This window comes from Mastigoproctus giganteus, chromosome 10, assembly GCF_048544385.1.
Source record: "Mastigoproctus giganteus isolate SK-2022 chromosome 10, ASM4854438v1, whole genome shotgun sequence".
Taxonomy (NCBI): domain Eukaryota; kingdom Metazoa; phylum Arthropoda; class Arachnida; order Uropygi; family Thelyphonidae; genus Mastigoproctus; species Mastigoproctus giganteus.
The window spans coordinates 173,618,442-173,646,064 of NC_143584.1; the positions used below are offsets into that span (position 1 = coordinate 173,618,442).

Consider the following 27,623-nt stretch of genomic DNA (forward strand, 5'->3'; position numbering starts at 1 on the left):
AAACAGCCGTAATCCTGTTAGCAGTGCAACGCATTCCGACATTTATGCGCTGTATTTTATACTTGCACTTACAACCGAGCCCTAGACTCGTGGGTTCTGCAACACCCTTTGGAAAGAGGCAAATAAAATCCCATTGGAAGATTCAATTGTTTACACAGCAGAATGGTGTGGTCAGAGTTCAGAATACCACTTAGAAATATCGCTTTCTGTCCAGTTTTACTTTTTTACGTATATAATTAACGTCTGTATTATACATGGTAAAATGAATTAATATTTATTATTAGAACAAAGTACATATAATTAGCTAAAATTCATAAGTTCTTCTGTATAACAGCGATAATCTCGCGGTGGTACAGTGGTTACTGTCGCTGTGTAATCTTTGATCAAAACCACTGTTCTACCATCTTCCTTCCACGAGTGTGGAAACGGCTTGAATTCGAATTTCATCGAGAGAGGAGGAATTTTCATCCACCAGACCGATCACAAAATGCGCACAACCTTCAGCCATGGTGATATAAGTCATGATCTTTTATATTTTCAAATTCTTTTATGTGTTTCCTACGTTGACCATCGGAAACTCATTAAATTAAGCGTCTCCTGTATTTGCTGATACATTTTTCATCACTCATTGCATTATTTGCATAAAGTAATCCATAACTGGATAAATAACCGACAACTACCACCGCAGTGTAAGGAAATGGTAAAAACGTAACCAACAGATTTCAACCAATTATGTAAGCGTATATATAGATGTGTGTTTTTATCTATACATGCTATATGAACAATAAAAAGCAAAATGGGATTAATTTTATTGGTTATTTCTTTTCAGCCATTTCTGCGTGATTTTATATGATTCAATCATGGATTTTATATATCGTCATTTAAAAGCTGAAGGCTGAAACTCAACTTGTGACTCGCTTTACAGAACCTAAGGTAAGTGATAAATTAAACCTGATCGTTATAAATATGTTTCTTGTAGGACCATATATCTTCTCTATTTGGTTTAACAATGAATGCAGATCATGCAAGTCGGGTTCATGGTTTAGCAACCACGAGCTTGCGAGTTTTCCTTAAACAAATTGTTTTAAACTCAAAACAGAACACAGCGAATTAAAACTGAGAGATCCCAATGATTTTGTATATAAAGAAGTCCAATATTTCAATAGAACGAAATTTCTTTTCTTTTATATGCCATATTTTATTTCTATCCATAGTTCTAAAAAATTAGTTTCCATATAAATTTACTATATACGATAAATTTCCCCTTTCCGTATATTGCTATATATTTTATTGCAAATTATTCTTTTTCTAATAAAATATCGTTGTGGCAACTGTTTTTCCAGGTAATGAAAAGTTTGTCTATTATTTTTCACCTTTTGTAATAGAAAAATTTTCCTCCGTATTTATCTATAAAACACTCATTTTAACATAAACGAGTAGACTGTTTCTTAGGCATTCATTTTTTTGTACTTATAATAATCATTTTACAAAATTACTTTTAACTTTTACGTATCTAGATATTGCTTACACTGCACTTTACTGTTGCGCGATTATCAGCAGAAGATTTTTAATTGTTGCGCAATTATCAGCAGATCACTTTGATTGTTGCGCGATTATCAGCAGATCACTTTGATTGTTGCGCGATTATCAGCAGATCACTTTGATTGTTGCGCGAATATCAGCAGATCAGTTTGTTGCGCGTTTGCAACAGAAGAATTTAATTATTGCCCATTATTAATCAGCAGAACGGTTTAATTGTTGCGCGATTACCAGCAGATCAGTTTAACTGTTGCGCGATTATCAGCAGATCAGTTTAATTGTTGCTCGTTTGCAGCAGAAGAATTTAATTATTGCCGATTATTAATCAGAAAACGTGTTTAAATTTTCCGCGAATATTTTCTGCAGAAGAGTTTAATCACTGGGCGAGTCACATTAAATATTGTAATCTATATCTTGGCAAGGGTACGCACAAACCTTTCTAAATTCCACTGTAATCTAATACATTCTATATATTTTATTTAAAGTCAGTTCTTTCTTAGTGGAACACTCACCGCATGATCGAACACAACGTGTTTGCATCCGAAGCGTGTTCTGGAGCACGCGCCACCTCATCAGAGTAATGTTTGTTTCATCACGTTTCCGGTGTGTTTCAGCACGTTTACGTGCTAGTGATGATTGTTGGAAAGGTCTGATGGACCGGGATAGGGGGGATTAGGTAAGGGAAACTTTCTACCTTATAAAGTGCCCCATTAATATGTTATTTCATATTCGCATCATCCACTGGACGTGGATTATGACACAGCACTTGCATGAACGATCTTTGGGTTTAGGATTCCTTCTAAACAATCAGGCACTTCACGTGAGTCTATTTGGAGTTCATAGGACAATTCACAGCTGCGTTTTATGGTGGAAAATAGCTTCATTAAAAATCCATGATTACTGTCGATTAAGTGGATTTTTATTCATAACCACAAAGCCTCTGAGTGGGCAAGCTAGAAAAGATGAAATAATCAGGGATGCAGTACCAGGGACTCGACTGGATTCCAGAATTTCGAAATTTAGAGGAACTAGAATCCCAATTTTGACGGCAAGCATATATAATGATTTTGGGTGCGTTAAAAGGTAAACTGCAGCCATTATCAATCCAATGCAGAATGGAAGCCTCCTCAACGATTCACGTTGATGGAAATGGACCATAATCTTCCACGCTGATCCAGTGCGGGTTGGCCGTTTGACCGTATTTAGCAGTCAGGGACTTGAACCCCGGTCTACTCAAAGAGCGTGTGCTATTGCACTCCCACTACTGATCATTGGGCTATGGAGGCCGCTTGTTGGCATTAAGAGAACCATTTCTCCTCTTATGATCAAATCCACCAGTATTAATAATTCTATGCAAATACAGCCATAGACCGGAGACGTTGAAGTTTGGAGCTGTTCCTTGAAACAACTCCAGCAATTTTTCAGTTGAATTTGCTTTTATCCGTACAAATTCTCATATTCAAAAGGGTACATAATAAAATTTGGCATATACAGTCCTAAGATCGATATTAACTACATAAAATTAAAAGCCAATATTCCATAGAAGATTTGACGTACTTATTCTGTTTTTTACGTTTGTTTGGAAAGGTCCGGGTTCGAACCTCGCCGATGATGGGTGGAGCACAATGAAGGGAATTTTCCCCACATTTAAAACACGATACACTAAAGCCACCTAACAGCCTGAGCTACCTTGGCACTAATCCGTAACAAAATAACCCAATTTACTTTTTCTTTCTCTTTTTAAAGCATCCGACCACGTCAAGTTCTTTTTAATAAACCGTTTCTGATGAAAATTATCCACAACAAGTGGACGCCTTACGCGTACTTCTTTTATTATTTAAATCGGTGAACCTGCTTGTACGAGCATACTAGAGGTTACTGCGTTCTTCATTTGCATCAAGCTGCCCTCTTTTTTTCTTTTTTTACTTCGCCCTGTCCGCCCGAAGCGAAGAGCCTCTTCGGCGCTAGCGTCGGCTCCTGCTTGATGCTCTTATCAATGCCGACAGCCTCTGGAAACGTCCCCACCCCCCAAAAGCTGCAGCCGGCTGTGTCTCGCGCTGTTAGACGCTAGACGCGTCCGTGCACACACACGTACACACACACACACGGCACGCACACACAGACACACGTTTCTCACGCCCGTCCTTCCCGACCCTCCTATCCTTCCATGTCAAGAAGAAGCCTTTTTCCCCCCCCTCAACTTCTCTCCCTTTCTCCCTCCCTTCCTCTCTCGCTGTAATGGAACGTTCCATTGCGTGCAGCATTCCTCCGGCTGATGTAAGGGTACACTATCGCAGCAGGTTCCTGTATTCTGCTCATTTGTGAGCAGAGTTAGTCGTGTGCGCGCGTGCTAGTTCTCTGTGTGCCATGCCCTTGGCGGTTGTCGGGTAACGTAGTCCCGAGGATCGGCTTGTGTGTGTGTGCGCTCCTTGCGAGGTTGCTCCTGCGAAGGGAGGTGTTTGTGTTTTGCTTTTTTTTTTTTTTTTTTGTTTTGTTTCTTCATTTTGTTGTTTTTGCCTACGCTTTCGCCCGCCCTTCGGCGCATCACCTCAACGCTGTTTCCGTCCAAAGGGCAGACGTACTGGTGGCCCAAATTGTGTGCTAAGGCCCGCGCCAACCTTCATTTTTTTTTTCTTTTATCGCGAAGGAGTTGTTGCCAGGCAACGTTTTTTTTTTCTTTCTTTATGGAATGGAATATCGTCTGCTGCACTGTGATGGTCACCTAAAAAAGGTCTTTGGAGTTGCCGCTACTTGGTGGAGTTCCCGCGTGGATGTTGTGCTTCTGGATTTGTTCAAGGCCTGTTCTGTGAGGTGTCGGTAGGATGCACGCAGAAGAAGAAAGGAGCGTTTGTTGCGGGGAGGTGTTTAGTGCGCGCGATATGTGTTCAATATGGAAGAGATGTGCCATTGGATACTAACAGCCGGGACCTTCGCCTAAAAGGAATACGTAACGGAAAATCAAGGTAGGTTACCGCTACGATCGGAGAATGGCGCCTCCGTTTCTTTACCTCTCGCTCGGCGAAAGGTATGCGCGTGCGTTGAAATCGGGTTTTTGTTGCGTTTCGTTTTCTGGGCGAGCGTGTGTGTGTGTATGTTTGAGCACATTGACCCCTGCAGACAGTCTTCGATATTTTTTTCCTATACCCACACCTTTAGGGATATTTTAAGCACTTTTTTTTTTTTTCTCAATTTCTTCTGGTTTCCAGCAGCAACTTCACTGAGGGGATCGTGATATTCTAGTCTGTTTTGCGAGAATCGAAGGCAGCGGATTCAGCCACTACCGCGCACCCTCTCTCTCTCTCTCTCTCTCCCGCTTGTACACACACAAAGGAACGATCGGGCTGGTAGCAGCACCATGGTCATGCTTCCATAATGGCGAGGTTTCCAACGAGGCGGGAGAATATAGCTACCACTTACCCGGGCGGGCTTTAACGCTCGCGTGATTCAGAGGCCGATGGTTTAAAACATTCTCGTAGATTAGGCAAAAGATGCAATCGCCCCAAGAGACAAAATTGGATCGTATTAGCAGATTATCGAAATAATACGACTGATTTATCATTAAAAATAAAACCGTCACGATGTTTTGTTTAAGAATCGTGAATTCCTTGGTCCCCACCACCTCCAGTTCTCTCTTTGTAATTTTCTTATCATTAATATCCAGCCGGCTAACTCCACCTTCCATTATCTCTTCGGGCAAGGAAGGTCGTAATTTCTTCACGCCGGAGGAAACAGCAGTTGAGTGAATACTCCTCATCCCCTTAGCCCCCCCCCCCCTCTCGCTTTCCCTTTGTTGAAGAGGCACTGTTAAGGATCCCCTTTTCCGGTTATGCGAATCTTTGTGTTGCTATTTTTAAACAGTTACACAAAGAAATGCTTCAGATAGCATCAATCTCATGCAAGAACATACGGGTATCAATCGCTAAGAAGCAGATGGTTTCATTATCGTCTTTTAAATAATTCTCTTTACTGATGGTCAAAATTAGAGGGCATTTAATCGTGTCTTACGTGTAAATTGTAAAAACTGTACGTTAGGGAGCAACTTAATGAGTATACAACGCTAAAGAATAAAGGATTCTATGTACTAGCTAATATAGGACTGTACTTAAGTTCTAAACAAATGTACCCAAAAAAAATTATTGTAAACAAGAGTACACCAAGTAAAACGATTGTCAAAATAGATGCACACTAACTATCATGAGTTCTAAGTTGTGTACAGTAACTATCAAGATTGTAAACAAGAGTACATCAACTATTATGAGTGCTAAGAGGTGTACACCAACTATCAAGATTGTAAACAAGCGCACAATAAGAAAATTGGATTGGTCTTAAATAAATGTACACCAATGAAAATGATTTAAAGATATGTAAACTAACGAGAATGATTGTAAATATATGTACACTAGAGAGAATGATTGCGAATATGTGTACACCAGTGAGAATGATGGTAAAGTAATAAATTATTGTACATAAAAAAGATGGTTGTAAAGAATTTCGAGCTTTTTTTAAGAAGTTGGTAAAATAATATTGCCACTGAAATGTGGAAGAACACGTGTTGCATTTGCTGCTAAAATAATATATAGTTAATGTGTGAGTAGTTAAACGTAGAACCCCCCCCCCTTATCTACTATTCATATTGAATCTCATGAGAAAACGTTCTCATGGAATTCAAAAGGAAGTTCTGTTTCTAATGCCATCCATGGATGGATGAGAGTCCAGCTATCCAGGTTTCATTTCGAAATCCACTTTACAAGCAAACCCGATTGCTATTAGCCATCGTAAAAAGTGTTGTATCTTCTAATGCCCCATTTCCCCCTCTCTTCGCAGCTATTTGTATCCCCCATCCCTCCCCTCCATCGGTCCGCCACCACCATCTCCCAGGATGTACCTAGAACGCTTGGCACTGATTTATCAGTCATTTTCCCTCGCCCTTCTCCCTCAGTGTGCACTCCAATCCAGAGAGACGTCACGACCAATTGGATTGCAGCAGTGCCCAAGGCTTCTGAACCTCCCCACGAACCTATCAATTTTCTGCTCTCTGCGGACCTCCCAAAAATAGAATTGCCCTGGCTAGATTCCACGAGCGGTCTCTTTAGAACGCAATAAAAAGCGAGGACACGTGAAATTCGTGCAGCTGTGATTGGGCGAAATGGTTCAAGCAGGTTGGAGCTAATGAAGAAATATATTTTCTTTTCTTCGCCTTGATTTATATAAAAGATGTTTGCGCTCGCTGATTACCAACTTATAGTAATTTGTTGAAAAGACGTACCGCGCTGAAAATCTGTAACTGGATACTGATGACAGATACAGGAACTGGTTTTAGATTATCCAAAAAAATTAATTCTCTTTCTACGATTAAAAATGATTCCAAACAATCGTAAGCTATTTTATAAATTATTTTAAACAAACGTACGCTAATAACAAGTATATGATTTTATTCCCCTTTACAATTGCTGTTCAAGATTCTTCACAACCTGTACCTCTCAATGTGTACAGTCATTTGTTGTTTACTCAACCAAACAATTGTTTACAGTAATTTATTCGTTAGAAAGAAAAATAACTATTGCAATAAGAGATGTAGAATAATGAATATGATTGCTAAGAGGTGTACACCAACTATTATTCATACTAAGAGGTGTACACCAACTATCATGATTCTAAACAAGACTACACTAAGGAAATTGATCTTAAATAAATGATATACTAGTTAATGTGTACAGTCATTTGTTGTTTACAAACAATGAAACAATATTGATTTACAATAATTTACTCGTTAGAAAGAAAAACAACTATTGCAATAAGAGATGTAGACTGATGAATGATTGCTAAGAGGTGTACACCAACTATCACGAGTACTAAGGGGTGTACACTTACTATCAAGAATGTAAACTAAGCAAATCGATCTTTAAAAAAATTATATACTTGTTAATGTGTACAGGCATTTGTTGTTTACAAACAATCAAACAATTGTTTACAATAATTCATTCGTTAGAAAGAAAAATAACTATCGCAATAAGAAATGTACGCTGATTAATAATGACTGCTAAGAGGTGTACACAAACTATTATTCGTACTAAGGGGTGTACACTATGAAGATTGTAAACAACAGTACCCTAAGGAAATTGATAAGTGTACACCAACGAAAATGATGTAAACTAACAAGATCTCAAATTCATTCATTGGTGTTTACAATCATTTATTAAGAAACTTTGGATTTTTGAAAGGAATGAGAAACGACCCCTTTTTGTCTTGTATGGCTTTAACTGCGGGGCAAGGTCACTTTATAACGCAATCAGCGATCTGGCCTAATACCTTGCGGTAGTAGGCCAGAGCGTTGAAAGTACGGCCGATCAAAAGAAAAAGCAGCTAAAAATAGAGGTCAAGCACTAAACTTGATTACTTAATGTCCGTCCTCCCACTATTACAAGGAAATAAAGGTTATAGTGGTCCTAAAATGCGGTTTTCTGACGGTAATTTTAGCAACAGCGGCGCGCCTGATTACATACACAACACCCAGAAGGGGGGGTGGCCAATTTGATGTTACGTACGAGTGGCATTTTGACGTATAAACAACTTAAAGTAGCAATTCGCTATACCCGACTAAGTTCCATTAAAATAACAGTTCTGGGTTCGATTAAAATAACAGTTCTGGGCATAAGAATGAGTACTGCAATCAGATATATTTATGACAGGAATAAAATGCAAATATATTCCAATTTTAAGCTGCAATAATGGAAAAACTGTACTGTAATGTTTGAATATTTAGAACTTGCGACACAAACTGTTTACCCCTGTAAAGAACGCTTCCCTTTACACTTAAAATGTTTAAAGTTCATGTTTTCTTTTCTTAATCCTTCTTAACCACGCTTTTCATCCCAGACCGAGTATTTTTAAAGTCCCTAATATATTATAATTTTTTTAACAACCTTAAAACTTATAAAATAAAATGCTTCGGCTTTTTAAAGCAACAGACTGAGGTAGTCGGGTGCGTTTATAGTTAAAAACAGACAAACCATGCTTTAGAACGCGCAGTTTGTAGAACTAGCATGCAGACTGATGATTATTTGCTTTTCTTTATCAATTCGATCCAACCACTCCTCGTAATTGCCTCGACTGCGTTTATTCCTAAGGATTTTAATGCACGTTTCTTTTTCAACAGTATTTTCCCCTTACTACGGTTACATAATAATTATGACTCGTATTACCACGTGTTGTTTGCCTCTTTGTAAAACGATGCCCTCGCATCTGATTGGTTATCCCGAAGTTGGGGTTTTTTAAAGCTCTCTCTCGCTGTTGATATCATATTACGATCACGTGTTTAGCTTCAGTCTGACTTAAACAACCACTCACAATTAACGGTAATATGCTAAATACCCCACTAAAGAGAGACAGAAAGTACAAATTCTCATACGAACAACCGTATAACTCAAAGTTCATCCTTCGTTTCATTTATTTGTTTTTCTAAAGACCTTATCTTTCTCTCGCGTACATCGACTGTCAATTTTTTCAACGAGGATTACCTCACAGCAGCTTTCTGAATGAGTGAAGAGGAAAGAGAGGGGGAAAAAGGTCGAGGGACTTTTAATAAGCCCCGCTCCACGACGACAGAGTTATTAATTTTCCGCTTGAACACTAGGACTCTACCGCTCCGCTCCGCTCCGCTCTTCCTGCGAACGCTCCCCCTACGAAGACACCATAAACCTGATAATGTGCTGTCAATATCAAACTGCCTACCCTTGCCTCGAGTACCCCCCCGTGTGATCCGTTAGGGAAATAGCGATAAATGCACGAAACTCTAAATGCGGCTGTTAATTTGATTTTGGTATTCCATTCGATTCCCCTCAACCCCCCAACAACCTCCTCTTCTGTAGCTCGCATCGTTAAGAGACAACTCGTCAATTATGATTTTTTCTTTTCGTCCATACTTCTCTTCCCCCTTCTTAAGAACTGCTAAATGGAGCGTGCTTTAGTTTCAGTTTTTAAGGGGTGCTCAAAATGGGCGTGAAATTGAGAAAGGTGAGGTATGGATCCCGCTTAATGAGTTTTAGTGAGCAAAACTTTCAAGTCCAGCAAATTTCTTTTAAAGATCGATTTAATAGTCGACTGAAAAGAATCTGAACTAGAGGAAGATTTGTCTCTAATGTTTCTACTACAAAATTGAACTAAAACTTAATTTTAAAGAACTTTTCAGAACCGTTTCTATTTCTTAAAAGGCTAATTAAGAAACATGTTTGGAAAACTACCTCAACTTAGTGTTTGTTAAGCGGTAACTAAGGCTATGAGGCATAGTATATTATATTTGTAATTGCGTGTATTCTTCGATCGACTTGTTGGATGAAAAACTCTAGTTTTCGGGATAAAAAAAAAATCAAGCATCCTAGCCTGAGACCGACTAACTCGGCCACGATGTGAAAAAGACCATAAAAATTCCTCTTGTTATTAATAGGACTAGAACTCATGCGTTTCCCCCCTTTTCCACTTATTTGGGACGAAGTATTCCGGAGGATATCCACTGGAACACTTACTCCCAAATAAAAACCAATTATTTATCTCCTAAGAGAATATTGTTTATTCTCTTCAGAGTAATGGATATCAGAACAACTGGCTGTGATAGAATCAGAGTTTTTTTTAAAAAAATTGCCTTTTTTAAGGACTGCAATGTTTTGTTTTTAAAAAAATAAGTTCGGTTTGTTAGTTTCGGGATGAAAAACCAGAGTTTCGGGAAGTAAAATCCATACAGCGCTCTGCTGAATCGAACTAACTCGGTCACGATATAGAACTGTAGTAAAATTTTATTAATTCATCTCACACACACACACATAGGGACAGGCATACACACGCTGAAATGTTTATAAAGACTCGCGTGGCAAGATTACATTCATAAAGTCCACGAATTGTAAACTAACTTTTCACTGGCTGTCTTTTCCTTGTACACTCATGGTTCATCCCTCTCCCTATAGATATTTAAATTCGTGACGCGAAGAACACATCTCGAGCGTTTAGAATAGTTCGCCTGAGCGCTTAAATTTATAAATAAAAAAGAAACTGCTTCCAAATATTCGTACAGTTGTATGGGCATTATTTTTCACACCACTTCTCCCCCTTTTCCCAAGTGGATATTATCAAATATGTTAAAAGCAATATGTCACTATATGAGCAACACATACCGCCATATTTTGAGTGTCCTTATGAATCATCATCTGGGCAAAAGGGTATTTAATTAATAGCGTATAACGTTCACCCATAAATTGAATAAAACGTCCAAAACGGATGGCTCCCATGGCGGGCCATTCTAAGTATAAACAGCAACGGTCCATGGCGTTAATCATAATGACCATCTCATTTTCTATTCGCTTCTACGCACAGAGAAAAGCCCACTCTCATCCCAAATGCCATTTAGTGGACTTGCGGACGATCGCGTGCTCCCGTCCGCTTCCTCGAGAGCCCAGCTCGTATGCGCGCGCCACATATACTCAACTGGAAGATCGATTGGCTAATGACATACTGCTCCCAGAGAGCATCTCTTTGCCGAGATTGTCATTCTAGGCAGTCGTCCCGAAAGAGCACACACATTTTCGAGGCTGCTGATGACGTGCAATCTGCGGGTAACGGGGGCCGTCCGTCTCCTGGGGTTTCTGAGACGGAGTGTGTCGGATGAGGAGACGTAATGTAAAAGCAGGGCAGTTTACGGCGAGAAGTTATGGTGTCGTTAGCAGTAGATTGTGGCTTCAGATGGTGGGTAGGTTCTGTTAGCTCGTGATGGCCTGATGAGTCCTTCCATGTGGAGGCATTCTTTCTTTTTTTTTTCCCCGAGAAATGGTCGTTGGGAATTATGTCTACCCCTGTCATATTCTGGCGATATGGTTTATGGATTATTTTTTCTTCTTTCCTTTAACATCGTAGTTTATGCATTTGACCATTACCCTTTGCAAACATTACCATTCATTATTCAACTATTTTTGTCCACCAAATCGTCCATGAATATTGTTTATAATTCAAAAAGCTCTATCGAACTATAATCTCAATAGCTTAAAACATCCATACTTGCTTTATTTCTCTTGATCATATCTTACCATCTCTTGATTGATAGATCTTCTGAGAGGAGGGTGATGATCAGTATATAAATACCTTTTGCTACTTTCTCCCAACTTTAGACCATCTAAGTCAGTCTGCATATTGGTTTTCTGACCAGATCTCTACGATGGTATTAACTTTCCTGTCTTTTAAGTGTTTTCGATTTCACCAATTACAGCGAGTGAAACCAGTCTTGTATATTTAATGGATTAAAATTTATTACGAAATACTGATCTTATATAAGCTTTCATCCAGTAGAACTACTATGTATAAACACCTCAGAAACCATAATGGATCAATCCACTCATTCCAAAAATTCCTTAAAAATGCACATTTCAACGAATTTGTCGTTTGTGGTCAATGTGATCAGCCGAAATCAAGGACTAGATAAACAGCCGCCCAGCATAATTCCATCCGACCTTCCTTGGTACCTCTCCTCTATTGACTTTATGTCCTGGTGTTGGCTGTATGACTTATTGTAAACTCTCCTCATGCTCTTCACTAACATCACCCAGATTTGTTCCAAAAAATCCAGAGGAGAGTGCAAGTAATGAAAATTTCGATTAAAACGAGATATCAAACAAATTCAGTGCAGAAGCTCTGCAATGAATTTGTTTAGACCAAACTCCTTCACCCAATCCCACTTGCCCTATTAACCAAATTCACCATTCGGTTCTGAACATTCTCCCCTGTTAGGTGGATTGAGATTTGTCAGGTATTCATTGTGTAGCAACGTAGGATGGTGCGTTGGGACACAGTACAAAGGTTCTCTCCATATAGCATACACTTACGACTGCCACGAACCTATTTCCTCTATTGCGGAACTTCAACTATCTCTGCAAAAGTGTAGCGCCCAGACGTTTCTTGATCACCCACAGGCATAGCAAAATAGGCTTTATATGAACTGCAAAACTCGGTGCCACCAACGATATCAGTCTGGAGATAACTTAACTTACACCTTGGTTTGATAGTTGTAACAAACCAAAAACAATTATTATACGAATACAACAGGCATTTATATATACACTGAGTGATCATTGAATTATGGCCACCTACCTAATACCGTGTTGGGACTCCGTTCGCGCGGATAACAGCCACTATTCACCTAGGCATTGACTCTACTAGATGACTGAAGACGTCAACAGGGATGCTGCAGATCCCTGCGGACGTCTTCAGTCATCTAGTTTACACAATTTCGGAATAAATGACGCTTACGTCTCCATACACCTCACTTCCCGTCCCAAAATATCCCGCAGGTGTTCAATTGAGTTGAGGTCAAATGAATTTGAAGGCTAATCAAGATGGGTGATAGCTTTCGCTGCGTTCCTCGAACCATTCGTGTAGAGTACGGGCCCTACGACACTTCACATAATCGTCTTGGAAGACCGTTACTGTCCAGGAATAATCCAACATAGCAGAGTACATATGGTCTTCTAAGAGCTGCCAGTAGACATCACCAGTGAAACGTTGGTCCATACGCAACAGGAGTCCTAGTTATTGCCAGCAAAACATGGCACATATTAATCAACCAACACAACCTGCCTGGATAATGGGCGCCATACATGATGGGGTTCGTGGACTCGTACTACACACGGAAGTCCGTTGGCGTTTTGTACCAGGTATTTGAACCCATCCGACCAGCGTGTTGCTGACACCACAGAATTCGCCGTCGAAGATGATCAGGCTGAGGAGAGGATGTCTCTTGGGTCGTCTGCTGTGTAACGTCTGAGTATGTACGGTGCATCATCATTTGGGATATGGTTCTTGCATTCCTGTATTGTACTGCGATGTCAACTGTTGTACAATGAACTGCTGTTGAGCCCATACAACTCTGTGAATCCTTCGCTTACCATGAACATCCACCTTGAATAATCCTTTACAGGTGAGCTCAAAAGCATTCCACACTATGCAAAAGAATGTAGGGAAATCTCTCAAGGATTCCCAGTCACGTTCTTCACCTTATTAACGGTACGCTTACCTCGACGGCAGCTCTGTCGTACGATGTCAAGTGTCAAAAGGGTAAAGCTTTCGAGATAATAAAATTTTCCGTGAATGCTTGTCCGTTTACTCTCCGTAGGATTAATGTAGTTTTTATGCGTTCCAGAGGGATGTCATTTCGCCGTGGAACACCCGAGGAACAGGTCAGTCAGTCAATTAGTCTTTCCGTTCTATTATACGGGGGTTTGGGAGTTCACCTCGCTTCATGATTACGGCTCTAGAAATTGGTCCTGTGAGGCGCCTTTTACAACCTTGGAGGTGTGAAAGCGTGTCGCTCTTCCTACTCACTTTACGCGCTCCCGCCACGAGCACGAAGCACGTGGAGCTGGTGGTCGTGCGTGCCAGCTTATTTTTTTTTTTTTATTAATTTATTACGGTTTTCGGTATATATTTTTTGGTGCTTTGGATGTCGATCATTTGAAAGATACTCGAAACGTGTACAAATCTCATCAAAATATCCTCCACGAGAATTTATCACTCCTCACACAGACGTGGCATTTTTAATTTTATAACAGTGTCTTGACTAACATAATTCCAAGCGATCTGCAAGGTTCCCCATAAATTTTGGGTGGACTTCATTGAAGATGGTTAGACTTCACGGAATTGACTGTCTAAATGATCCCATAAAAGCTCTATTGGGTTTAAGTCAAGTGATTCAAGGAGCCACAAAATAAATTTGCAATGCTCCTTCTGTTGTTTAGTTGCTAGAAGGTTCCCACGCAACTTAGAGCTGTGCTTCTGCTCATTTTTTTGTTGTAATGTAAAATGTCTTCCACAAAGTCGAAGTCCAAAGGATTCAAGAATGTTTTTATAGCCTTGTTTTCCTAAAATTCCTTCAATTTTTACGATGTCACCCACTCTAGAAAAACCAAAGCAATCTCAGATCATGATGAAACCACTACCATGCTTGACTGTAGGCGCTAAACAATGTGGCACCATTTTTTTCTTCAGCTGATTGTCTTACATAAACTCTACGCTTGGATCCATATATTTCAAATTTGGATTTATCCGCCCACAGTACGTTTTTACATTCTTCAGTTGTTCGATATTGATGGCTCTTAGCCCAAGCCAACCATTCCTTTCGATTTTCCGGTTTTAATAAGGGCTTTAGACTGCTACACGACCATGAACTCCTCTTGTTCAAAACCAATGGATGCAGATACAGGAGTTTCTCCGTTCTTTTTGAACTCAGCGCGAGTTTCACTACAATGATTTTCAATATATACTCCCACTTCTAGAATCATCTAGAACTTTGCACCACATCCAGGAATCTTCTACATTCAGGAGGCTTCTACACTTTACTGGAATATTCTAGAAATTTCGTTGATTTTTGTACATAATGGAAAATATTTTTATAAAAACTGGTAAAAAAATGTATCCTATTTTAATAAAAACTTTGAAAATTCAGAAAAATGAAACGCGATTCTAAACTTTTACGCGGGAGTGTATACGTAAAAATCACGTGTCTGCTGCAAATTTTTTAATGGTTATTTCTCCCATTTGACTCACGATGGATTGAATAAAACTAGTTTGTACTTTTTCTAAATATGGTCCAAGCAAGGATTAGTTTGCAGTGACAGAAGAGCTCAGGAGGACAGAAACACACCATTCTAGAAACCATGGTTTGATTACCCGTATCTAGCTTGTTCAAATATGTCTTAGGCCTGAAGAAATGATTAGTGTGTTAAGCAGACGATTTTCCACACGTCTGCTAAAACACTAATCATGTCGTCTGCGATTTTTATAATGGTTGTTTGTATTGAGATAGACAACACAAAAAGGGCATTATAATTTCTTTATAACCAAAAATTCTTGGGATTAGACAGTATCGAGAGAACATAAGTAGGTGTGTTCAGAAATCGTGCGCTAAAAGGCAGTAAACAAAATTACGCAGCCGACTCGTTGAACGCCAGCGGGTGATGCACTTCCCCAGAGTCACGTGCAGCCTCTTTAAAGTTGGGGGTTGCCCGGCCTTCATTTGATAGGCTGTGACCGTTTATGACGCCGTTGGCTTCCTTCTGGTCAGTGATCCCAAATTAAGAATTGCTAAACCAGATGTTACCAGAATTTATGACCAGGTTGAAATCCATAAAAATCTATCAGTGAAATTAGCCTACCAATCTTTGTTGCTTTATGGATGAACGTAGTCCTTGTTAGAAGAATTCGACATAAAAAGTATTGGGTTGCCTTTGGCGTTATGAGTCATGATGGAAGGCGAGATCCCTTCGGTTTTTTCCTTCAACGCAAAAAAAAGGAAAACCTAATTTTGCAACAAGTGTAAAGCACTTGGGCTTTGCACACATAGTGATAAATGAGAGACGAGCGTTTATGAAGTCGTTTGTTTGAAAGTAGTGCAATATCAAGGCAACTGGTAGCAGAAGAGTTTGTTGTCTTGTGAGGACGAAGACTCTGCAATATTCCCTGCAGTTTAAAATCTGCTGGCCACAAAAACACTTAAATGTAGAGTGTCTTAAGTGCCTTTCTGTACGCCATACACTTTTGTTGTTTTTAAATAAGAAAAAGGAAAGCATATTCGCACGAAAGAGTCAATTATTTCTGTTCCATTAGATTGACTCGTTATATTTCGGGAGCCTTTTATTGTGTACACGTTCCTTAAGGCAGGGTTTGAAGACGGGGGTGGGCGCAGCTATAGGCGGTTATCATAATCGAGGGAAGACACTTTAATTAGGGATGATTATGGAGAATCAGTCGATTGTTGCCGGACCCCCAAACGCTGTAGCTTGTAATTGGCACATTCCTAGCACGTTGTTATTTGCACGTGACCGTTACTGAGCCTGCGTTGTCAGTAGCTCGTGAGGAGCACGCACTGTAATCACTACTGTGTGACAGGCTGGGGGGTAAGGGGGGATTAATGAACAGCTGCCACGTTAAGGAAGATTGAAGCCCATTTATTCTCGGAGAGTTTTTTTTTCTATTCTTTCTTTCTGTTTTTCTTTTTTACTTCCATTTTCCCCTCCTCCTGCCCTCCTCTGGCAAATTAATACGGTGGACCGCCGAGATAAACCACAGGTGGGTGGTTCTCTCCAATATTTGATGGAAGGGGGGTTCCACCGGACCACATTCTCTGCCTATTGTAGTTGTTCGCCACAACACGTGGGGATGTTGATAGATCAATATAGGTGGCGCTGTCATTAAGTTGATAGAGTAAAGCCGCGAGTTGCGATCAATTTAGACCTACTTATATTTCTGTTACTTGATCGATCGGCCCACTTGATTGCTTTCTTCTATCCAGTCTTCTGCTTCGCTCGCTTGGTGCGTAATCCGTCCACCCCGCTGTTAAGACAACGGGGAGACTCGGGGGAGGTACGGTTGCTGAAGCGGGGATGCGGGAGGGAAGATTAAACGCGTTCATTAGTACTAATGAGGCCCGAATCTGCGAGATGATTTTGTACCGTTATTTAGAAACAGAGGATTTAAAAATGTTTGCCGTGCGAGAGGTGGAACTTTGCCCATTCCGTTCTGTCCGTTTCGTCGAGGCTTGACCTTTCAGGCGGGGTTGAACTGAAAAGGCGCACTTTGCGCATGGCCGTAGTTTTTCTTTATACTAGGAGGGAGGGACTGTTCGTTTCTGGAGGGGAAGTCAGGATGTTCAGATAAATGCAGTTTTCCAAATGGTAACAACATACTGCCCTTACAGCAGTTTCAAGATATTGTCGTGTCAGAAAACGATGGGGGGAGGGGGGAATGAGTGTGTGAGAGAGAGAGCTAAATACAGAAAATGAAGGAAATGAGAAAGAGAAAAAATAAATAAAAATGAGTAATAGAAATTTAAAGAAAATGCTAGAGACAGTTAGAGAAAGAGAGAGAGGCAGTAAGAGAAAGAGAGGCACTAAGGGAAAGAGACACAATAAGAGAAAAAAGAAACAGAGAAATTGGAAATGAAATGAGAAAAAGAGAAAATGAATGAGAGAGAGAGAGAGAGGTAGTAAAAGAAAGAGAGAGGGGAAAAAATAAATAGAAAGAGACAGACAGTAAGAGAAATGAAAAATAGAAAATTAAATAAGAAAAAGAGTGGGAAAAAGAGATAGAGATAACGAAATAAAGAAAGTTAAAAATGAGAAAATAAGAACGAGGAAAGAGAAATTGAAAGAAAATGCGAGAGACAGTAAGAGAGAAATAGAAAGAGAAAAACAGTAAGAGAAATGAAAAATAGAGAACGTGAAAATGAAGTGAGAAAAAGAAAATGAGAAAGAAAGAAATTGAAGAAAAAATATTGAAAGAGATACAATAAGAGTAAAAGAGGGATAGAGAGGGAGAATGAGAAAGACAAGATAGAAAGAGACAAGATAGGAAGGAGAAAGAGGAAAAAAAGAAAGTGAAAATAAGAGAACCAGAAATAGAGAAAAGAGAACAAGAGAGAGACGGTAAAAGAAGAGATGTAGAGGGAGAGAGAGATAAAGAACTGAAAGAGAAAATATGAGAATGAAAGAGAGAGAGAGAGAGAGAGAGGTGGGAGGAAGAAATAAAATGAAAGAGAAATGAGAAGAAAGAGCGAAAATGAATGGGAAAGAAATAAAGAACATGAGAAAGTGAAAGAATGAGTGAGAGAGAGTTAGTAAACGAAAAAGGGAAATAGAGAGAATAAGAAAAATACAGGGAAGGAAAGAGAAAGCCGCAAGAGAAATCGAGATGTGAGAGAGAATGAGGAAGAATGTGAATGAAAGCAAAAGAGAAAGAAAGAAAAGGTTCTTTTGTTGGCGTGATAGCTGCTGTGGCTAAAATGTGTTTCTCAGTTTGTTCACTCTACTCAGGATCTGAATAATATTAATGCGGTTCATCTCATTTTACAACATGGCGGAAAAGTTTTCCTTCTTCGCTCTCGCCCTAAGTGACAGATAGTGCTTTGGCCACTTTCCACTTGTTTCGATAGACTGAGTTCGAGTCCATCGATGACTACAGAAATTTTTAAGGTCGTCTTCGATCGAAGCTGTAATTAGTAGAGTTCAAGCGGCGGGTGTGAGGTTTTCTACCGAGTTATTCTTCTTTTAGCCTGACGTGTAAATCTGCCTGCGAACACACTCACTTAATACCCAACTGGGTTGCTTTTTCACCTAAAACCCAATAACAATTATCCATTCGCTGTGTCCTACGTCATGTTAGGCTATAACAGTTCACTAATATTAGGTTATTCGAGTGTTCTGGTACAACATTTTCCCCACCCAAAAAGTGTTTTAAGAGGTAAAAATGTTCCGGATTTGGGTCATTGACTTAAAAGCCATAATTGTAGAGGGGGAAAGAAATAACCGTAGAGGGGAACAGCTTTATTTTTGAATGAGATGCATTCGCTGTACACGAGATGAATTTTTGAAAACATTGAGGCACTTTGTTTAATCTCCGTCAAGTTTCGGAACCCACTGAACACGCAAATCTTGAGATAAACACGCGACGGCGACGGGTTGGCACGACCTACCATTTAAAGGGAGAGAGAAAAGCAATTGGACAATGTGTAAAGTTAGCCAACTGCGGGGTATCACTCACACGCACGTACCTCCGAAGGCCAAACGCAATGATAATTTCGTGCTGGAGCTTTTGTTAGGTGAGTAGCGAGGAAAACCGCTTCGGACATCTCATGTGCCCAGAGCAATCCCCGGCACATGTTACCAGGTTACTGTATGGCACCAGTGACGTCACCATTGTTTGTCCTAGCACCAGCTGTTGTCAAGTAGGCGGGGCAAACGAAACAGGCCTCGTGCTTTCCGTGTTCCACGATCGCTTAAGCGTGTGAACACTACTGTGACCTTCAAGGACACTGCTTTTCGTTTTTCTCTTTGATTCCTTGTTCAAGTTGTGACAGAATTCTACCTGTAGAAGGATACACAGAGAGAAGGAGAGTTGGTTCTTGTTTTTCTGCTATCTTTTGGATGATGAAAATCCCATGACTCAACGTGATTGATCGCCTGCATATTCTACCTCCAAAGTGAAGGGGAAATTCCCCCCTCCTCTACTCCCTAGCAAACAAATTGCTTTTTTTTTTTTTTTTTTTTTTTTATACAGAGAGAAGGGGAGATCGACAGGTTGTTGAAACCTGCACAGCAGAGCACTGAAAGTAAGATTTGCGATACTTTTAATGATACACCGTCTTTGTGAGTAGAACAGAACTTTAATCTATGATTAAACCATCGATATACTACCACGAGGCATGATCAAAACGTTCTGAGAACAGGGTATATAAAATAACACGAACAAAATGTAAGTCAATGTCTTATTCAGTTTCTCAAACTTGATTTTTATGTTGGTAGATGGAAGAAGAATGAATATCCAGCAAATTGAGCATCGCTCAGTATGCAAATATTTGTCCAAAAATTGCAGAAATGCTAAAGAAATCCATGAAAGGATGATCAGAATGTTCGGGGAAATACAAATTTTTTGTATAACCCAGTTATGCTACTGTTGCGAGATGGTTGACAGAGTTCAGAAGAGGACGGGAGTCTGAACTGAAGCAGTCAGTTCTGAAACCATTACCATCGTTGAAGAAAAAAAATTCTAAACCAGGAGAATTAAAATGTATGAACTTGTAAAACTAACTTAACGTTTCCCACGGAAGCATTTTAACAATAATATACGAGCATTTGGGAATGTCCAAAGTTCGTGCAAGATGGGTTCCCAAAAACCTTTCCATTCACGACAAACATCAGAGAGTGGAGTCATCAAAAGAGAATTTGAATTAATCGGTGACTGGCGTTGAAACTTGGCTACATTTTTTATGATCCCGAATTCAAATTTGAAAGCGTGCATTGGAAGCATGAGGGATCTTCAATCCCGAAAAAGTTACGAATCCAACTATCAACTGGAAAAGTGTTGGCCCCAATTTTCTCAGACACGTAAGGATTGTTTTGAATTGATTAGCTTGTGCCAAAATTAAAAGTAATATGGGGGAAAAGGCAAAGAGAGTTGGGCCATCGAGATTTGCTTCTCCATGAACAATGCACTCTTGCGCAAAGTCCGGATTGGACAGCTAAAATTCACGAATGTTGAACTGAGCAACAGACAGATCTGTCCCCAAGTGATTATTATTTGTTCAGAAACCTCAAGTCTCAAATTCGTAGAACTCATTTTAAAGATGACGGAGAGCTAAACGCAGCTGTGGAGTTCTGGTTTAATGCCAAACCGGAACAATTTTTTGAAGGATTAAACTCTTTGTAGATTAAATACAAAATTGTAAAACTTGCAATGTGGTGCATACTTTTTTTTTTCTCAATGAGCGAGGAAACAGCACGTGAACCATTACGAATTTTATTAACTAGCCAGTTTCTGAGTTAGTTATTACTAATAGAGGAATGACGGGGGTTGTTTAAGTTATTTCCCGCGCATGCGGAATACCCAAAGAGAAAGAAAGCTTCGCTGGAGAGTGGCTAACGTTCTTGGAACAAAAAACACGTGACCAGAAGAGTGGTGAGAAACTCATTGTAAACATTAAACCCTAAATTTAAACCCAGTGGCGTTTTAAGGCTTTCCCTCCCTCCTTGTTCGTACGTTGTCATTTCACCACCCCGTGTCCCGTGTAGCGTGATGGCGTGTCTGTGTGCTCTAGGGAAAATTGCTGCCGATGTCGGTCGTTATCTGACCACCGCAGATGGCAGAGTCTCACGTTCTCGTCAGGTCTACCGGGCGGAGGTTATTAATGGACCCCATTTCAGTGGCCGCATTAGTGGAGGGTAGTGCTTTAGAAAGTATGTAAGTGTGTGTGTGGCAGTGGTGTTGATGGTGCTGGTGGATGAAACGATAAGACAGGAAATGGCGATGGATCCCAGAGCGTGAATGGAAGTGGTGCTTAGGGTAGACAATGGGGAGAAAAAATATTTCTAGGAAGATAGCGAGGTTCGGTTAAGATATAAACAAACCTTACATTTCTTCTTCTTCACTTAAGACATCGCTTTAATTGAGTTCGTCATGCATACCTCGTAATGTCATTCGTTGGCTGATTTTTGCCGGGTTCCATTTCGCCAGTGTATTTGGACGATTCGCATTGACCCTACTATAGACGGAAGGAATGCAAAGGTTTCGTTTTCTTCCCAAGGTGTTGGTTCTGGTGATGGACCAGCTCCACCACATTACTGAAGACTGGATATTATAGCTAACGGGAATTACGACTGAGGACAAAAAAGTTGAACATGTTTCATTTCTCGATTGGAAGTTGATGATAAGTGGCTGCGAAATATCTAAAGATGGAATGTCAGGTACACATACTGAAGTTTCATTCTTAGCACAGTATTCCTTTGAGAGAGTGAACGAAATGACTTCTGGTGGTGGTATGTTGAACTAAATTCTTTAGAAATGTATGCCCTTAGGGACAGGCCAAGTTTTGTTCTACTCGATGTGTGCTAATATATTTAACAGTTCTCAGCTGCTGTTTCGAGAAATTAGGGCTTCTGGTGGGGGGTTCTCCAAGTGATAAGTGAATGTACTTCACATTTCTTTAAATATTACATTTTACGTATTATAAAGAACAAGTATATGTCTAGGATCAGTTATTTGTAAAAGGTCAGAGGTTGAAGGTTAAGGCACCAGAGCATAAGCCTAATCAATTTCCAGAATATGAGTTCTCTTTGGAAGTCGGATTTTAAGGTGAGGAGAGAATGTACGTTAGTTTAATATTACAAAAACATCAATATGTGTGTTCAGTTCAACGCCCCTCAAACTTTTGGTCTATTAAATTTTATTTCCATAATCTACCAAACGCTAATTTATCTGAAAACCAAAGATTGCTTACAACCGGAAATCGATTTGTGATAGTAACCAAAAATTTTAATAAGTTAATTACATCCGGGTAAAGTAAAACAGCTACTTTGCATACGTTTCAGAAGTATACTAATTGTGTAATCTTACTAACGTTTATCACAAGCACTCCCAAATACCTCTGAACACAGTCAACTTTTCCAAAGCATTTATTATCAAATTAAATCATCACAAGGCAGTACTTTAAATATTACCCGTCAGTGTGCCTGGTTGGGTCAACTTGTTAATAATAATAAAGAACAATTACTTAAGTCAGTTGAAAGAGGAGGGAGGAAAAGGTCACGTGAGCGTGGCATCGATCCAAGGACGGACGCTGACCTTCGCCGTTCTAAAGCAGTTGCTTCCTTCGACTCCTACCACGTTTGTAATTCGCCTTGGAAAATGCCCTAGTGTGGTCGGAAAACAAAAATGGAGAGATATAGTATAGCTTCATCTTCCAAGAAAACCGAGATATTGTAGAATTTCTTACCGTTGTTAAACATCATCGATAGAAAGATGCTTTCTTTCTTAAAGATTGCTTATATTACTGTTGAAGCGAAAATTTCCTCAATTTACCTTTAGCTTGTCGCAGAGTACCTTATTACCACTATTAAAATTCCCATTAGGGAAAATAATCCACGAATTATGTTCATTTAATGATAATGTCCTTGAGTGTGTCGAGAGAGTTTGAGATATCGGCACTGGTCCAGCTTATTACATGATTATGAATAATTTCAGCACTTTTAATAGAGAATAGAAAAAAAATTAAGCGGAAAACAGACCTCTTTTATTTATCATTTTAAAATCTTTTTAATGCCTAAAATTTTAACGTGTGGAGGTAGAAATATAACATAATAATGAACCCTACGCTTTTTAATAACATTATTCGAATACCAAATTACATGAAATTTAACTACAAAAGCGCCCTCTAACAGAGACACAAAGAAATAGAATTTAATTATTTTTCTAAAGCATCACCATCAAAATTACATCCAACGAAAAAAAAAGGGTGTCTCAATAAATTTAAATTTTTAACCACTAATTTTCAAATTATAAAACAATTTATATTTAATCGCAATTGAACTTAAAGTATGATATCATAAAATATAAATAATGATAATATTTCTTATAAAGCTAAAGATTTATATTACCATTTACTGTACAATTGAGTATAAAATGAGTCCTTATACCTCTACGAGATTCATAAAACATCTCTTATCCCGAATCTTCCGTAATAAAAACTTAACCCTTCCTCCCAGAGGATTTTAATTTAGTTAATAGTATGAGGTGGCCAGTTTCACATTCCAAACGCTTTCAACTTTCCTTTACTCACTTGGGTACAATTTTAAACAAGCGCTTTGGCCGTTAACTAATAAAAAATAAGACTGCATTTAATGTTACATTCCGAAAGTTTTCTCTCCTCTAAAAAAAAAAAACGTTCAACATTTCTCAAAGGAACGATTTTTATTTATTTTTCCCCCTTCTCCCCTTAAACAGGCTCTGTTGTTAAAGGACTGAAATTCTTGAGCCCGGTGTGACCTTAAAGCCAATACGCATGCGTTGTATATTCCTCCGGATGAAAATGTACGCCATGCTTGGAAGTCATTACCGAAACTAGTTTAGTGGATTATAACTTTTAAAGGCTGGGTTTATTGGAGTTACAGTATTTGGATCTCAGCTATGCAATTTATTCCCCTAGTGAATAACATTCACTAGGAGAATAAATATATTAAATTCAAAAGATATTGCCTAAACTGTAAAGAGCTTGCATAACTCGTGCCAACATCAGCTGTTTTTCCACGATCAAGTATTGTTAAATATAAGCCAATTTAGAGGAAATCTGTTTTTTGTTTTGTTTTTTTGTTTTTTACCAAAAATCAGGACTTATTGTGTGTAAAAAAAACACAATACAAAAGCCTATTTTTGATAGCAATTTCAGTAATCTAAAAACCAGGGGCTCACATCTGGTATGGACTTGGCACACCCAGGGTCCTGAGCTGGATATCATCAATCTGTTCTCCCTCTTGGGTACTGAGAAATTTTGTTTTGGCTGGTGCAGCATAAGCCTCAGGCTTCCTTGCACCATATGGCTAATAATACAGTAATAAAACTTACGCTTTTTAAAATATGAAACGTTACGTGAAAGTGCCTTGTAACTTAAGCTTTTTAATAATATTCAAAAATACCAAACATTACATGAAATTCAACTACTAAAACCGCCCTCTATCTTAAGCATTTGAGCAACTATTACAAGCGCCCTGTAACTGAGACACAAAGAAACAGAATTCAATTACATTTCAAAAGCATCACCATCAAACTTCCCATCTAAGAAAAAAAAAGGTGTCTCTTGAAATTTACATTTTTTAACAAATATTTTTAAAATAATAAACCAGTTTATGTTTATTTGCGATTAACTTAAAACAAAATATTATAAAATAGATAATAATAATAATAATAATAATAATAATTTCTTATAAAGATTAACTTTAGCCAAACATATGTCATCGATATGATAACGTGATGTACTTTGATAGTATAATCTGAGCTAATGGTGACCAGTGCAACTTGAATTTCAGAAACCAAATCAAATAATATCATTTATTTAAAGTGCATAATTTACTCATACTTTAGCTCTATAGCAAACTATACAATTTTTAAAAAGTCTATTTTTTCACTAATTTATAAAGTTTTCAATGGAAAAAAGAAAACATAATTTGCACAGTTTTTCTTTGGTGTTCGAATCGAAGTCATTACCTTGATTTAACTTCAAAATTATGAAAAGTAAAGAATTTCTGGACTTCTCGTGTCTTTTGTTGTGGCTGGCAGGGATTTAAACTGATTCGTAAATTTAGTCTAAATATTCATCACGAGTTGCCTTGGTATTGCACTACTTTTTAGACAAATGGACGATCTTTAAAACCACCTACTCTGTGATGAGTAAGTCACAAAACTTTGGGTTTCTACGAGTTTATTTAAAATTCATTCATGAAATGAAACACAAAACTATAAACGTGGACGTTAAGTCTGATGCTTAGATACCCCATTAGCGTTAAAGTTATAATAAATTACACAAATATATTCATGGATATTTGTGAATAAACTTAATAGAAAATATGATTACAGTGTCAGAGCATTTTTCATCTATATGACCTTCACACGATATTTCTTAGTGGCGCGTACCAATTTTATGGCTTTTCTAATCCACCTTTCTTTTACGAAAAAAAAAAAAAAACATTAGAGAAGCCATTTGTATGAGTGATTGTATTTGTATTGCAGCGAACGATAGCATATTCGGGGTTGTTTCGTTACGCATCACCACCGCCTCCAAAAAAACTTCCATGTCACTGCTTCCACAAAGAAAATCGTGTTTTCTGGGATGCTGAGGGAGTTCTTGATTTCCTCGAAAGAGAGTCCGCCATCACAGTTAATTGGAAAACTGCGTCAGGCTATCAAAGAAAAGCCATGTAGTTGACATCCTTCCACATAAATCCCATATAAAAGAAAGTACGTTAAGAAAATCAAAAAATTCAGTACTCAATCCTGGTAGGATCTATATTGGCTGGTCGTGGAGCGGAATGCCAGTATTTTTGTAAGTTCTATAATCAGTCGACATTTTAGAAAGGTTTGTCAAACCATACGATTTCTTTTCTTTTTTCTTTTACGCATTATGGGTAAATATACAACGAAATAAGTAATTTTCTCCAAAAGAACAGCATGTTACTTATGGTTTATATAACAACAAACGTATAGTTCATATAGCAACAAAAATTCCACGAAAGCAGCTATTTTTTTCCATTATTATGGTCATACTAAGACGACAGGCAACTATATAACCAAAAAACACAACAAAATGCACACGTAATACTTCGCTGGCCCATCCCTTGCTTTGATGACTACTGTACATCGTCGTGGATGGATAAGGTTCTGAATGGATACCTGGGAAATCTCATGGTACCAAACACGGATTAATGTCCTCTGCATCACTCTAAGTAGAAACACATTGGATCCTTCTGCATTACTGCAAGACACATTTTGTTCCAACAATTTTCAATTGGATTGGGGGGGGGGGTCAGGACTGGTCCTATGCCATGTTATTGTACGAACTGATTCACCATTTTCGCACCTGTGGACAGTATAAATGGTGAAATAAATTACCTTTATCGAAGCAATAGTGTGACGTTTCATAAATTTAAAACTTTTGCCACTTTTATGAAGTTGTACTTATGGTTTTAGTTCTATATAATTGGCAACATCCCCATACTGATATCTAATTGCGGGAGTTTTGTTTTAAGAATATCCTTGTACACCTAAGCATTCACTGTACCCTTCACAAATTCAAGACGACCAACTCCTCTATGTGAAATACAGCCCCATATTATTTGAGATGCAGAACTGTATGTTTCAATGTGGAGACGATTACAGTGAGGATGAAATTCTTCTCCTCTTCGTCCAAGAGTCTGCTGGCCGTCCGAACCATCCAAGTTGAATTTTGATTCATCAGAGAGAATAACACATTTCCACCGATCCTCAGACCAATGTGGAATGCTCTTTTGCCCACTTTAGACACTGGACTTTCATTTTTTGCGTCAAAAATAGCTTTTTTCTTGGGTTTGTTTGCGGATTTACTAGGCACATCGGCATCTGTGGCCATAGTGTGCCATACGTGTGGTTAGTGTGCATGCTATTTCTTCTTGGATAGAGTTAATTGCAAAACTAGTACCAGTAGATTTATTTTTAACTAGTTAAACGAGGTGGTATACATTAATCATTTTGAGAAATGGTTAGAGAGTCTTCTGTTTTGGCTGGAGTAAAAAGATTCTGGCGTTCCCTTGTATATTTTGTGCATTCGACATTTTTTCTTGGGCGACGTACTACTCCTCTCGAAGAGAAAAGGTGTTTACTGTAGCAGTACTTTACTCCTGTATCCTTCTCCTCCCATGCTGTTTTGAGATCTGTTGTTGAGCATCTGTTTCAGACAGACAACAGACCAGAAATCTGTCCCTCACTGCAGAAGATATTCGTAGGTGTCCACTTCCTACAATTTTTTCTGTTTAGACTACCAGTTTCTGATAATTTTCGCAATAAACGTGCCACTGTTAAGCGTGGAATGACCTTCTCCATTCAACGCAGCAGCAACAATTTTTCTTCGTGGTGTTAATTGTGAAAACTCAACCGCTAGCATGATACAATCATGTATGGCACATGGTATCATCCAAGAGAGCTTGCTGGAGATGGGTGATGCATTAGAGCAATTCTATTACAAAACATACAAAATTGCC

The 27,623-nt window shown here is 38.8% G+C and overlaps 1 protein-coding gene across 2 annotated transcripts in view; it reads left to right on the top strand.

The window, feature by feature from the left end:
- Window positions 1-27,623, top strand: part of LOC150079535 (uncharacterized) — a 78,334-nt gene that overhangs the window by 14,478 nt on the left and 36,233 nt on the right. Inside the window, exon 2 of one of the 2 annotated variants that reach the window (XM_090384036.1) lies at window positions 830-933. The gene's annotated coding sequence lies outside the window, so the exon portion shown is untranslated. Of the gene's footprint in view, window positions 1-829; window positions 934-4,062; window positions 4,503-27,623 lie in introns of those variants that run through there. The other variant, XM_090384035.1, reaches the window with a different exon arrangement.